At 36.8% G+C, this 12,784-nt stretch overlaps 1 protein-coding gene and 1 pseudogene across 1 annotated transcript in view; one reads left to right on the top strand and one right to left on the bottom strand.

The window, feature by feature from the left end:
- LOC147823672 (uncharacterized) overlaps nucleotides 1-12,784 on the bottom strand; it is a 239,325-nt gene that overhangs the window by 95,694 nt on the left and 130,847 nt on the right. The window lies entirely within an intron of this gene.
- Nucleotides 1-12,784, top strand: part of LOC147823673 (E3 ubiquitin-protein ligase RNF130-like) — a 97,529-nt pseudogene that overhangs the window by 7,169 nt on the left and 77,576 nt on the right.

The following is a 12,784-nucleotide window of genomic DNA, read 5'->3' as shown; positions in this document are numbered from 1 at the left end:
AGGTGTTATACTTTTGTCTGTTACACTAAAAGGCTATAAATAACCTGAATATGTTAAAGTATAATCACTTCACATAGTGTACTAATATTGAATAGTTTAAATGAAATAATTACATCTATATTCAGCTACATAGATATACTACTTAAAATATCTCATGCTGAGTGGATAAAAGGAAAGTACACAAAAGAGACGCACCTTGTACATTATGTAAACCTTTAAAGTACTTTTGCAGTAAAAATATAAAAGGATAGGTAAAAAGAATACACACTAGTAACAGAATAGTGTTACTTCTAAAAAGGAAAGCGATTAAAACAGGTAAAGGATGGGGTTATTGGGAGTTTCAACTGCATCTATAATATTTTGTTTCTTTTTTAACAAAGGGACCTGAAGTCAATATGACAAGTGTTTATAGTTGGTAATTCTAGGCTATAGGTACTTTTTCTGTATGCTGGAAATATTTTATAAAATTAAAATATATCATTTTAATATAATATTTTAGAAAATGATAGCCATGTGTTTACTAAAATCAGTGATTCCTATATTGTGGGGTTTAGTGGTCCTGTAGGTTATTATGTTGGTCCAGGTACTTGCTTCCCTTTCCCGGAGGAGTTCTGTATATCCTGACCATGATGAGCTCCACAGAGAACAAAAGTCACTTGTTCTTAAGAAACATAGGGAGAAGTGACACATACCTTTGGAGCAGAAGTTTTGAGAGACTGCTCATTATTTTCTGATTTTTTTCCCCTCTGCCAAGAAACCAGTTATCAGGTACAGACTGCTCTGTCACTATCTTGAATGAGAGAAGAGTCACAGCCAATCTGCAATGAATATGCTCCCTGAGCACAAATACTAGTTGTTCTAAAGTTGCTGAGATTTTGTATAAGCTGAGATTTAGTATAAGCTATCCTGACTGGCACAATTTCAGAAGCATAATAAATAAGGGACCAACATAGCATATGATTTTAGGAAGTTGGAGCTTTTGAAATTATAATATCTTTTCTTTAATAGAAAAGACATTAAAGAAAAATAATAGGTTACTTAAACTCAGTAAATTCAACACTGAATATTTAATTATGCCTTGTACTGCCACTACCCACTTTGGCATCAGACTTATAGAAAGTGTCATCATCAACTGGCTTTGGGGATAAACCAATGACTTCAATCTGGGGTGTACAAAGACTTTTAAAAGGATAGATATATTCAAAGAATTTAAAGAGAATCCATTTTCTTTATACCTAAAAACTCCATTTCTAATCATTTCTAACTCTTAAATTTCAAATCCATCTTATTTGCCCAGGTGATCTCTGATTAGCTGTTTCATTATTTTCTGTTCCTATTCCAAGTCCTTTCTCGAACCTACATTCTATGAGATCAAAGGCTGCACAGAGTGTAGAAACCTCTGCAACACGCATCACAGGGACGATCAGAAAAATATTCTAACAATCAGGTAAAATCAAATACTTGTACAGGTCCCATGGTTTTCAGTTATTTTGCTGTTAACAACCTTAAGTAAAAGCTAATTCAGTTGTGTACTCATTGTTAACAAAAAAAGAAAATTATTAAATTACCAAATCATTATTAGCAAGAAACTCAGAAATCATTCAAAAAAATTCAGTTAATATTGCTTAATAAAAATTTTTCCATTCCCAGTACTTATTTCTATGAATGAAATTTCCTGAGGCTTACAACTAGAAAAAAATGATAAATATGAATAATATTGATGCTGACCTTTGTCACATTCTAACAATAATATTCATCAAATACATAGCAATAATTATATATTCATCATAGACATTTAAAATAAATTTTTAAAGCCTCAACCTTCTAAGTAGATTTTAATGTTGAATAAGTACAGCACTGATCAACATTTTAACATATTTGTTTTTAATTAATTATGCACTAAATAAATGAATAACTAGTCTTATAGTCACATTCCGTAATTTGTATTTAATGTTTATTTTTTGTTACAGAAAAATATGTAGTGTCTTCTGTATGTAGCACATATCTTAACATTTATGTATCTGTATAAAACATGAGAATATAAGTCTGTTGGGGAAGTGGAATTGAAATATAAGTTGAAGGAGAAAAGGAATTATGAGAAAATTGATCACTAAAAAGAGTTGACTTTATAATTTTTAAATACCTGTTGTTGTGTATCAAATCCCTATGATATTTAAAGTCCACTGTATGCATTAAAAAGAGTTGTACGGAAGTTTTGTTTTTAAATGTAAATATTCACAAGCCACAAGAGAGTATATTATTTAAAAGCATTTAAATTTATAATTAAAATTTTTACTTTAAAATGTGCCAGAATTTTTCAAAGTTATTCTCAGGCCCATGTAAGCAAACCCATCTGCGGGCCACTAGGGGAGTCAGACCTGGGCCTCTGAGCCCGTCCCTCACCTTCCACTCCCCGCAGGAGCCCCGCCGTCCACACGGTGGCAGTAGTGTCTGCGCGACGTGATGAACTGCTACAACCAGAGGACCTCCAAACCATTTCCTGTATTTCATTTGCAATCAACATGTTAAATAAACAGTTTACATTTCCCTCGAATTAACAATAAATACCCACTGTGATTTACCACTGCTGAATTTCAGCATATTCCATTAAATTTTCTGATCATGTAACATAAACTGAAGCTATAAAGAATCAGGACTCTATAAATCTCACCCACCTGGGAGGAACCCAGACATTAACTTCATTTTTTATATTCCTCTCTGCTTTTCTTTTCCCCGTGCTTACACCAACTCTGCCCACCCCAGACCCCGCCTCCCGTTGCTAAGCAACTGAGCTTTGTTGTTCCTGAACACTAGCCATTAACTTGCCCTCATTTTCTTTAATAAGATCGTGGCTGTAGCCCAAATTACCTTCTTTTTCTAAAAATCTGAGCAGGATGTGTATGACTTACCCTGATTCTAAGGCAAATGAGATCCCAGCAGATAAATACAAGAAAAGGAAACAGAATGCTTGAACAATTGCGTTAGTTACTTTTCTGCTGCTGACACAAAATACCTGACACCCAAAGTTAGAGGGAAAGGGGTTTATCTGGCTTACAGTTCATAGAGGTTTCGGTCCATAATCGGCTGGCTCCAAGGCAGGGATGGCAAACAGGCATCACAGAGGAGAAACAACATGACGTGCACGAGGTAGCAAAGGCAAGAAGAAACCTTCACCTCCTCTTTCTGCCTCTTTTATCCTATCCACACTATCAGGAATAGGGTGGTGCCGCCCTTAATCCCAGCATTGCACATTGCAGATTCAGCTACCTCTGACTGAATGAGGCTTTGGGGACCATCCAGACCCAAACCATAACAGAAACTCTGAAATAGAACCTAACTCCTGTACAAATAAGGCCATTTTGCCTTATTTAAAAGATGATTTTTTACTGAGCACTTATTATATACTAGGCATTCTGCTATTTCATATTTATTATTTCTTTTAATCTTCAAAATGTTATCTCTTTTACACTCTACCTTATTTTTTGAAGGACTTTCTATTCCATAACAGGAGTTTTAAAGATTCAGTTGTATGGAAGAAAGGTACGTTATTGTTTTAAGAAAGGGGAAATGAAAACAAAATTAGAATTAAGCATTCACTAAACCATTCTTAAGCAAATTTATTTTTTATTTTAATTTTTACTTTAATCTTCCAGAGTGGAAAGCTGATGTCCAGAGAAATCCAGAAACGATTTGCCTAATTTATAGAGCTAGAAAATGGCAAAATCTAGATTCTGTCAGACTCTAACACTGTTATAACACATTCCTCTTGCTTATACTGGATTCAGAATGTAGTGAAATTACTACCTCCCCACATCTTTGTAAATGTAGGGTGAGAATTTCTGCTCTAAAACTCTGGCAGGGTCTTCTCCAAGCTTGAAGGAAATATGTACAGCCTCTGTATGGCTGTAGTTGGATTGACTAGAGTTTGAATCTTGGTGTGCCACTTGTATAATGTGACAAAGTCACTGTCTCACTTTTGGCCTCAGTTATTCCTCTGTAGAAATAAAAACATAGAGTGTCTTCCTCATAGGGATGATATGAAGATTGAGCATTAATTGGAGTATGTTATATTCCTGTAATGAATGGACCTCAAAATGTATGATGGTTCAAACTTTACATAAGTTTTCTTCTCACTCGAATTGAAGTTAAAGGCAGCCCTCCCTCACTGGCAGCATGCCTCTCCCTCAGCATGCAGCCAGGTGGCAGTTCTGTTATCTTTAATACATGGTTTTCAAGGACACCTGAGTTATCATTTTCATCCAGGTGAGCAGGAGCAGAAAAGAGGGGGAGGAGCTTGTTCAGGAGGTTTTACAAGTCAGACCTAGAGGCAAGGCACATGACTTCCACTTACATTTTACCAGATGGAACTCAGACACGTAGCTATCTGCAAAGAGGCTTGGAGAGGCACCCTGGTTGAGTGTAAATGCTATGCAAATGGTTGTTACACCATATTGTTAAGGGAATGGCAACAAAAAAATCCATACTCATTCAGAATAGATATAATTTTTAACAAATATTTTTATCTCATGTTGGTTGAATCAGTAGATACAGAACATACAGATATAGAGGGATGAATGCATATATATTTTGGAAATATGTGGCTCGTACCTCTAGTTTCCACAGCTTCTTTATGTAAACGTATATTGCTCCTGCTTCTACCAGAGTCAAAAATTATGCCTTAGTGAAAAACCAAAATTATTCCTCTCAATCACAACCACACCTTCGTCGAATTAATGTTGAACAAAAATCTAAAACATATTAAACCACAGAGCACCCAATAATTAGACTGCTCACAGAGCACCGATGTTTCCATTCATTGGAATGAAATACAGATCATGGCAATAAACATGCTCATAAGCAATGTACTAACCACCCTCATTCCCTTGGAAAACCTCAAAAGCAAAAGACAGGAGGAATACTTTTCTAGTCCAGAAACAGAAATGTTAAGGTTTAAAAAGTAAGATGGGGACAAAATGTGTTGCTGAAGGTTTGCCATGCCTCCCAACTTCCCAGGCTCCCTGCCTTCCTAAGCAACTTGTCCCGTGCAACAGGCTGCCCCTTAGAGCAGCATTTCCAGACACCAACTCATCTTCACACATTGCTGAGTTTGGAGTTAGGAGGGTCAAGTTTCAAGAAATCCAGGCAAAGTCATTTATGAGCTATGCAAGAGTGGAAATTCCATATGGTTTCTGACTTCTAAAAAAGTAAAATAATATTTTTTAAAAACAATTCTATCTTCTCTACTCAAACTTGTTTTCTTAGAATATAACCTCTGCTGTGGTTGCTCTCTAAAGGGAAGTAATTTTAAAGGTCTTTGGAAATGAAAAAGTTATTCAGGCTTAGAGTTTTGGTCTGTGTCAGCAACTATTTGCAGATGCTGTTTGTCGCCAGGCTGTTGGTGCTGTCAGACTCACTGAAGGCCACGCCCTTCTTCAGATCTCCCTTGGATGGGAAATCGAGAGTGATTTTGACAGGTACAGTTTAGATCTAATTAGTATTGAAAATATTTAAGTGGAGTATAAGGCTCTCAGTCCTCTTATACCAGAGCCTCGTTATTCCCCATTTAATTTATAAGATGATATTGTTTCATGGGTGGAAGGATGATTGAAATTCCAGTCCTAGCTCTGCCATTTACTTGCTGTGCAACCTCAGTTTCCTCCTCTGTAAATTGGAAGTAATATATGTCACAGAATGGTTTTTAGGAAAGTATGACAGGTTTATAATAATAGCTAATATTTATTGAGCTGAGCACTGCACTAAACATATGACATCTTTCATCGAGCTTGAGCCTTTATACTTTAGATTGTTACAGCAGTTACTCTACCCTAACCAAAACAATGAGTAAAAATCAAATATGTTAGTTAAAGATGTTATTTTTATGGCCTAATATCCTTACCTCAAGGCAAAAAAGCACACAAGAGAGGCAACAGAGCAGGGAGGTAAGAACATGGTCTTCCATTTCAATAACAAATAAATCATTTAACCCCACTGAGCACTGATGATCCCAGATGTACATTGGGAAAGATAATCATCAGCTGAGGTTTTGTCAGTACTGAATGATGTGATAACAAAGCACTCAGCACAATTAACAGACTCTGTAACAATACTGCTATACCAGTACATTAGCCACTTAGGTAGGAATAGTCCACCAGCTGGTCACAGCACCCAGTCTACTCACCTAGTAGACTGCACTAGTGGCAACAGAACAATTCTGATCCTCAGGCTCTCCTTCCTGTGCCTGGGTTACATCTCTCATCCATCTTGTTTGCAACAATCCTTCAGATGGTACAGAAACAATTAAGAGTACCACTTTCTCTCACCTTCCTCTGAAATTGACCAGATATCTGGGCCTGTCCATTCTTCCTTTTGACCTAGGACACTTCTATATTTCTTTAAAGGTATAGTGTTACTTTACTGATTTAATCCTAAGAGAGCATCATTATTTTCTTTTTTCCATGTTGAAATGCACACTTCCACTTTCTCATACACGAGTAATGACTTCACTCTCAGCCCCAAGAACTTACAACAGATAATAAACTCAAGGCTTATATTGCCCATGTATCAGTAGGAGGAAACCCAGACAAAAAATATGTCCACAGGCCAGCTTGTGTAAAAAAATTCTCAGATCTGTCACTAGAGAAATAGTGTCCACTGCTAGAGAATGGCCCCATTTGAACTTTCTAAATCATCCCAGCAATGATATCATCTATATGGCTCTGCAACACTTCAACGTGAGGAGGCACAAATGATCTGCTTTCATTTATCCTGGTGAGCTGAGGATCTTGGGATTTGCTGGACAACCAAAAAAGACAATCTCCACAGGGCTAATGCCCCTCACTGAGGTTGTTGCCTCTGTGAGCAGAATATGCCAGGATTTTGAAGACTTCCCTGCTCCTAAATTGCATGTTTTTGTTAGACCCTTGAGATCCAGCAGTGGTACAGTAGCCTGAATAGTAGGCAAGGAGAATTAAATCATTTATTACCTTCCATAGCATTTTCCTCCTATATCTATCAGTCCCATACCACTTCACAGCATTCAAATGTATATCATTCTCCAAAGGTAAAGTTCCCCTAGAAGTATCACCCTTGCTGTTTAAGTATTTCAACTTTGCTTTGTTTTAATATCTCCTGCAATGGACTAAGTAGCACAATTAATAGGCATGATGATTATTCACTAAGGTAATCTTGCTATTATTTTGTATTTTTAAGTATTGAGTAAAATCCCTTTTGCTTCTCTTGGGTCCCGTCACTGTGGCCATAACCAGACTTCCAAGTTTATGAAAATCTTCTATAACACATAAAATTGCACTCTAGTGCGCTATTTTTTACTTGACTAAACTGGCACTATTTGGTTACAGCTGTGGCTATGTCTTGGAATAGCTTCAACATTTATTTTGTTGCACAATACTACAAACCACATTGTATTCATAGTAACATTCAGCTAGCACTTTAACTCCAATACCTGGCATGCCTGAACTTTTTCCTCCCATTCTAATGCTTTTCAATATATGACGCAGAAGGGAAGGTAGGAGTTATTTAAACTAAGGTAGAATAGAAGAAATAAAAGATAGGTAAAAGGAGACACAGAAATCATAAGTTAAAATTGTGTTTTTAAGAAGACTGCAACATATGGGCCTCATTCAAGGTTACCCAAGGCAATACATATCAGTGTTCCCTTGGTAAAATTTAGGCTCCTTTCCTTCAAGACCCATCACATTCAAAATTTCTCAGGAATACTAAAAGTCTATAAGTTGGCTTAATTGAGAAAGTAAAGAGCAAGAACCTGATCCTAAGATAAAGGAGCAGGTTCACAGAATCTAAAAAAATGTTAAAATTACCTGTTCAATAAAAACCTCAAAAACTGGGTCCTTACCTGTAGAATAGGCTACTATCCTTCTAGGGGGTGGGCTACCTTTTCCTGAGGTTTCCACCCCCTTGAGAGAAGCATAAATGTTTCCTATTTCAGGAAATAAATATCTCTCTCAAAAGAGCCACACTCTATTTCTTTGTGTGTATACCTTTTAATTTCTGCCTTATAAAGTCCTTCTTGTGCCTTTTACTAACTAGTCCTGAAAACCGTTTTTCATGACAAGAGTCAGTGAACCTGCAAATTTATTCTGCAAGAAGGATGGGTTAAGGTCCTTTCAGCTTCAGGGATCCCCCTCAGACCCAATCCGATAACAAAACCAGTGGTTATAATTCCTTAGAAAATGTTATTAATTTAATTTTCTTCTGAATCACAATTAAACTAACATTTTACTGAAATTATACCATAGTTCAAACATATTTAGATATCTTTATATATTTCTCCTTTTAAGCAATTTCTTGATGCTATCAATTAGAAGTTGGCAAACTTCATAGCCCAAAGCCAGGTCCAGCCAGCATCCTGTTTTTGTAAACAAAGTTTCATTAGAATTCAGTTTTGTCCGTGTGTTTATGTATTATCTATGGCTTTCTTCACACTATATCAGAAGAGCTGATAGATTCCAAAGCCTAAGGTATTTACTATCTGGTCCTTTACAAAAAAAAAAGTTTGCTGAGTCATGCTATAGATGAAAGATTTTAAGAGAAACGATTTTACTTTGTCCATTTGAGGGGCAGGGGAGTTTGCCAGGGATTGAACTCAGGACTTTGCACTTACAAAGCAGGCACAGTTCCACTGAGCTAAATCCTGGGCCCTGAGAATCAATTTTAATTTGTGAGGGAAGAGATGAATTGGAAGAGATGATTCTCACCTGACTGAAAGGCAACTTACACTTGAGATGTGTCCTCTGTATTGGGTTGAATATCCCATTCATGTCCCTTTGGAAGCTGAGAATGTGACCTTATTTAGAAATAGATTCTTTACTGATCTGACCAAGTTAAAATGAGGTCATACTGTATTACAGTAGGCTCTAACCAAGTAAGAGGTTGTTATAGTTTGCGTCTTAAATGACTCCCAAAGGCTCTTGTGTTGAAGAATAGTCCTGGGATTATTGGGAGTTGATGGAACCTTTAGCAGGTAGGGCCTAGTGGAAGGAATTGTGGCCACTGGGCATATATCATTGAAAAAGACAAAAAAAAAAAAAGAAAAGAAAAGAAAAAGACATAGGGACCCCAGACCTACATCTCTCTTTCTCCCTCTGCCTCCCTGTTTGCAAGTCACCAGTGAGCAGCTTTGGTTTACAGTGTGCTCTCCACCATGATGCTCTGTCTTGTACAAGCTCAAAGAAATAGGCCAAGTGACCATAGATTAAAACTATGAACCAAAATAAATCTTCCCTCCTTTTATTTTCTCAGGTATTTTATCACAGTGATAGAATACTTATCAGCACACAAGTATCCTTATACGGAAGAGGAGACACAAATAAAAGTCTCATAACAATAGAGGCCAAGACTAGAGTAAAGCTACCATAGCCCAGGATTGGAAGCAGGCAACAGAAAAAGGAAAGATTCTTTCCTCAAATCTTCATAGGGAGAATAGCCCTGTCAACACCTTGATTTCAGAGTGTTGGCCTCTAGAACTGTGAGAGAAATTTCTGTTGTTTTAAGCCATGCATCTGCCAGTAATTTGTTATAGCCATAAAAGTAATTTAGGAAACTAAGATATGTTATAGTTAAGTTTGGGTATAAAGTCCTTAGACTACTTTTCTGTTTTACCACAAAAAGAAGACCTAGTTACTAATGCAATTATAGGTCACTGATGCCCAGATAATGTTACATACATGTAAAGACGGCACACAATATTCTCTTTGTAAGCAACGCCAGGGTGGGAGTAGATATAATAAAGTAAGGAGAAAAGACTTCTAAAATTAAGGCTGGTGTCTTAGTTAATTTCTCATTGTTTGGACAAAATATACAAGACCCACAAGTTAAAGAAAGAAAGGTTTATTTTAGCTCAGTTTTTAGAGGTTTCAGCTGGCTCCAAGGCAGGAGAGCATGGCAAAAGAGAAATAGTCTATGGCATGGCAGGCAGAAAGGAGCCAGCAGTGAGCCTTCATTTCCCTTTTTATTCCATTCAGGCTACAAGCCTATTGGTTGGTGCCACCCACACCTAGGGTGGGCCTTCTCATTATCCACACCTAATCCAATTATCACATCCTGAATCCAGTACCAAACACCCATAATCCAGCCACCTCCCAGAAGCTCCACCTATGAGCACATGAGGCTTTGGGGGGACATCTAGATTATAAGCTATAACAAGTGAGAAATTGGACCATAAGAAATTGTATTCTTTCATAGTGCTCAAACTTCTACCACTGCAAGTAGAAAAAGATTGTTACTCCAATTTAGGAGTAGTGTAAGAAATGCTCTTTTATGGGAAAATACTCTTTGGGGGCATTTTCACCCCATTGGGCACTCTTTCTATTTTGAGCACTCATCCTAGCGTCCACATTGCTCACTCCTTCATTTCCTGCAGGTCTGTGCTCAAGCAATACAGGGGATGATCAAAATATAGAGTGAACATTTACATTTTTAAAATTTATTACACTAAAAGACACATTTTAATTAATGCCCTTGAAAACACTCCCCTCTGCTCTGAACACACTTATTCTATCCTTCTTGCCACTTTCTGAAGCAATTCTAGAGTTTTTCTTTCATGAGTCTCTTTATAAGTCATGATCAAAACTACAATGAATGCAGCTGCTGAGTGCCATCTAACAAAAAGGCAGGCTCATGAAAACATTACAGTGTTTCCACATTCATTTTATTGACTGGATCTGCCACCATCCTGCCCTTCCTCAAAGTGAAATGACCATAAAAGTTATACACATTTTGAATTCATTCAGGACACCAAGGCAGCTACGATAGTGCAACTAAAGATGCTCGGATAAGAGTGCTTCCAGAACTGCTTCAGGAAGTGGCAGGAGTGACGGGCTAAGTGTGGTTGAGGTGAAGGGGCTATTTTAAAGGGGATTAATGGCAATGTACCTTTTACTGTAATAAATTAAAAAATTTTTAAACATTCATGCAATTTTAATCACACCTTATACTTTATCACGAAAGCTCTCTCTTGTCACTTCATAAAACACACACACACAGTCCTTTTCAGTTTCTTCTTAGTCTCCTGACTATAATTTTTCTTCCTAGCACTTGCATGCATTTGTTTATATTCATTTCATTAGAATATAAGTGCTGTGCAATCAGGAACTTTGTCTTACATACTTACATATCTCCAATGTTTAAGAACCAGAAACATGAAGAGACAGTGTTAATGGTTTGGTTTCAAATTTTGGAACTATCATCCAGCTTTATGACCTTAGGCAAATTTTTTATCTCTATAAGCCTAATTGGTATCATCTGTAAAGCAGAAATCAGAAGACTGCTAATACTCTATGCCCGATACATTATAGCTTCTAATATAATATTATTGTGGGTGTGTAGATATGAAATTTTTCAAGTTTAGTAAATCCAGTGCTCATTCTCCAACTTGCAGAGTGTTTAGAGGTAGTAGTGGTTTCACAGTTGAGATATATGAAACTGATCTTTAAAAATAACTTCACACTGGGCCGGGGATTTAGCTCAGTTGTTCCGCCGCCTGCTTCGCAAGCACAAGGACCCGAGTTCGATCCCCAGTACCAAAAAAAATAAATAAATAACTTCACATTAACTGTCATTATTTGCTGAAGATATGATACGTTACATAGAAGACCCAAAAAACTCGTTCAAAAGTCTTCTAGACCTAATTGACAGATTCAGTAGAGTAGCTGGATACAAGGTCAACACTCAAAAATCAATAGCCTTCTTATACACAAATAGCGGACCCATTGACAGAGAAATTTGGGAAATAACTCCTTTTACAATAGCATCCAAAAAAAAATGAAATATCTAGGAATCAACCTAACAAAGGAAGCAAAAGACCTCTACACTGAAAACTACAGCACTCTGAAAAAAGAGATCGAAGAGGACACAAGAAAATGGAAAGACATCCCTTGCTCCTGGGTAGGAAGAACCAATATAGTGAAAATGGGCATACTTCCAAAACTACTATATAGATTTAATGCAATGCCAATTGAAATTCCAACAATATACTTCACAGAACTAGAGAAAACAATCCAAACATTCATTTGGAACCAGAAGAAACCTAGAATAGCAAAAGCAATTCTAGGCAACAGAGACATGGCTAGGGGTATCACAATCCCCAACTTGAAACTATACTACAAAGCTACTGTGATAAAAATAGCATGGTACTGGCAAAGAAACAGATCCGAAGATCAGTGGAATAGATTAGAAGATACAGAAACAACTCCAGACATACTAAGCCACCTCATCTTTGATAAAGGAGCCAACCACCCTCATTGGAAGAAAGATAGCCTATTTAATAAATGGTGTTGGAAAAACTGGATTTCAACCTGTCAGAGATTAAAACTAAACCCATACCTATCACCGTGTACTAAACTAAGATTGAAGTGGATTAAAGATCTAAATATTAAAACAGAAACACCAAACTTGCTGGAAGATAAGTTAGGTAGAACTCTTGATGACATTGACATAGGAAAAGACTTTCTGAACAAAACCTCAGTAGCACAGCAACTAACAGAAAGAATCAATAACTGGGATTTCATCTTATTAAAAAGCTTCTGCACTGCAAGAGAAACCACCAACAGAGCTAAGAGACAATCTACAATGTGGGAAAAAATTTTAGCAGCTGTACCTCCGACAAAGGACTACTATCTAGAATATATAAAGAACTGAAAAAAATCAGACCCCCCAAATTCAAAGACCCAATTCAAAAATGGGCATCTGAAATGAACAGACATTTCTCAGACAAAGAAGTAAAAGCAGCAGATAAATATATGAAAAA

The sequence above is a fragment of the Heterocephalus glaber genome, unplaced genomic scaffold (assembly GCF_053883595.1).
Source record: "Heterocephalus glaber isolate CG9 unplaced genomic scaffold, H.glaber_assembly_v1.0 deba00001571, whole genome shotgun sequence".
NCBI classification, from domain to species: domain Eukaryota; kingdom Metazoa; phylum Chordata; class Mammalia; order Rodentia; family Bathyergidae; genus Heterocephalus; species Heterocephalus glaber.
The sequence above is the reverse complement of the archived record's forward strand: the minus strand, read 5'-3'. Positions and strand labels throughout refer to the sequence as shown.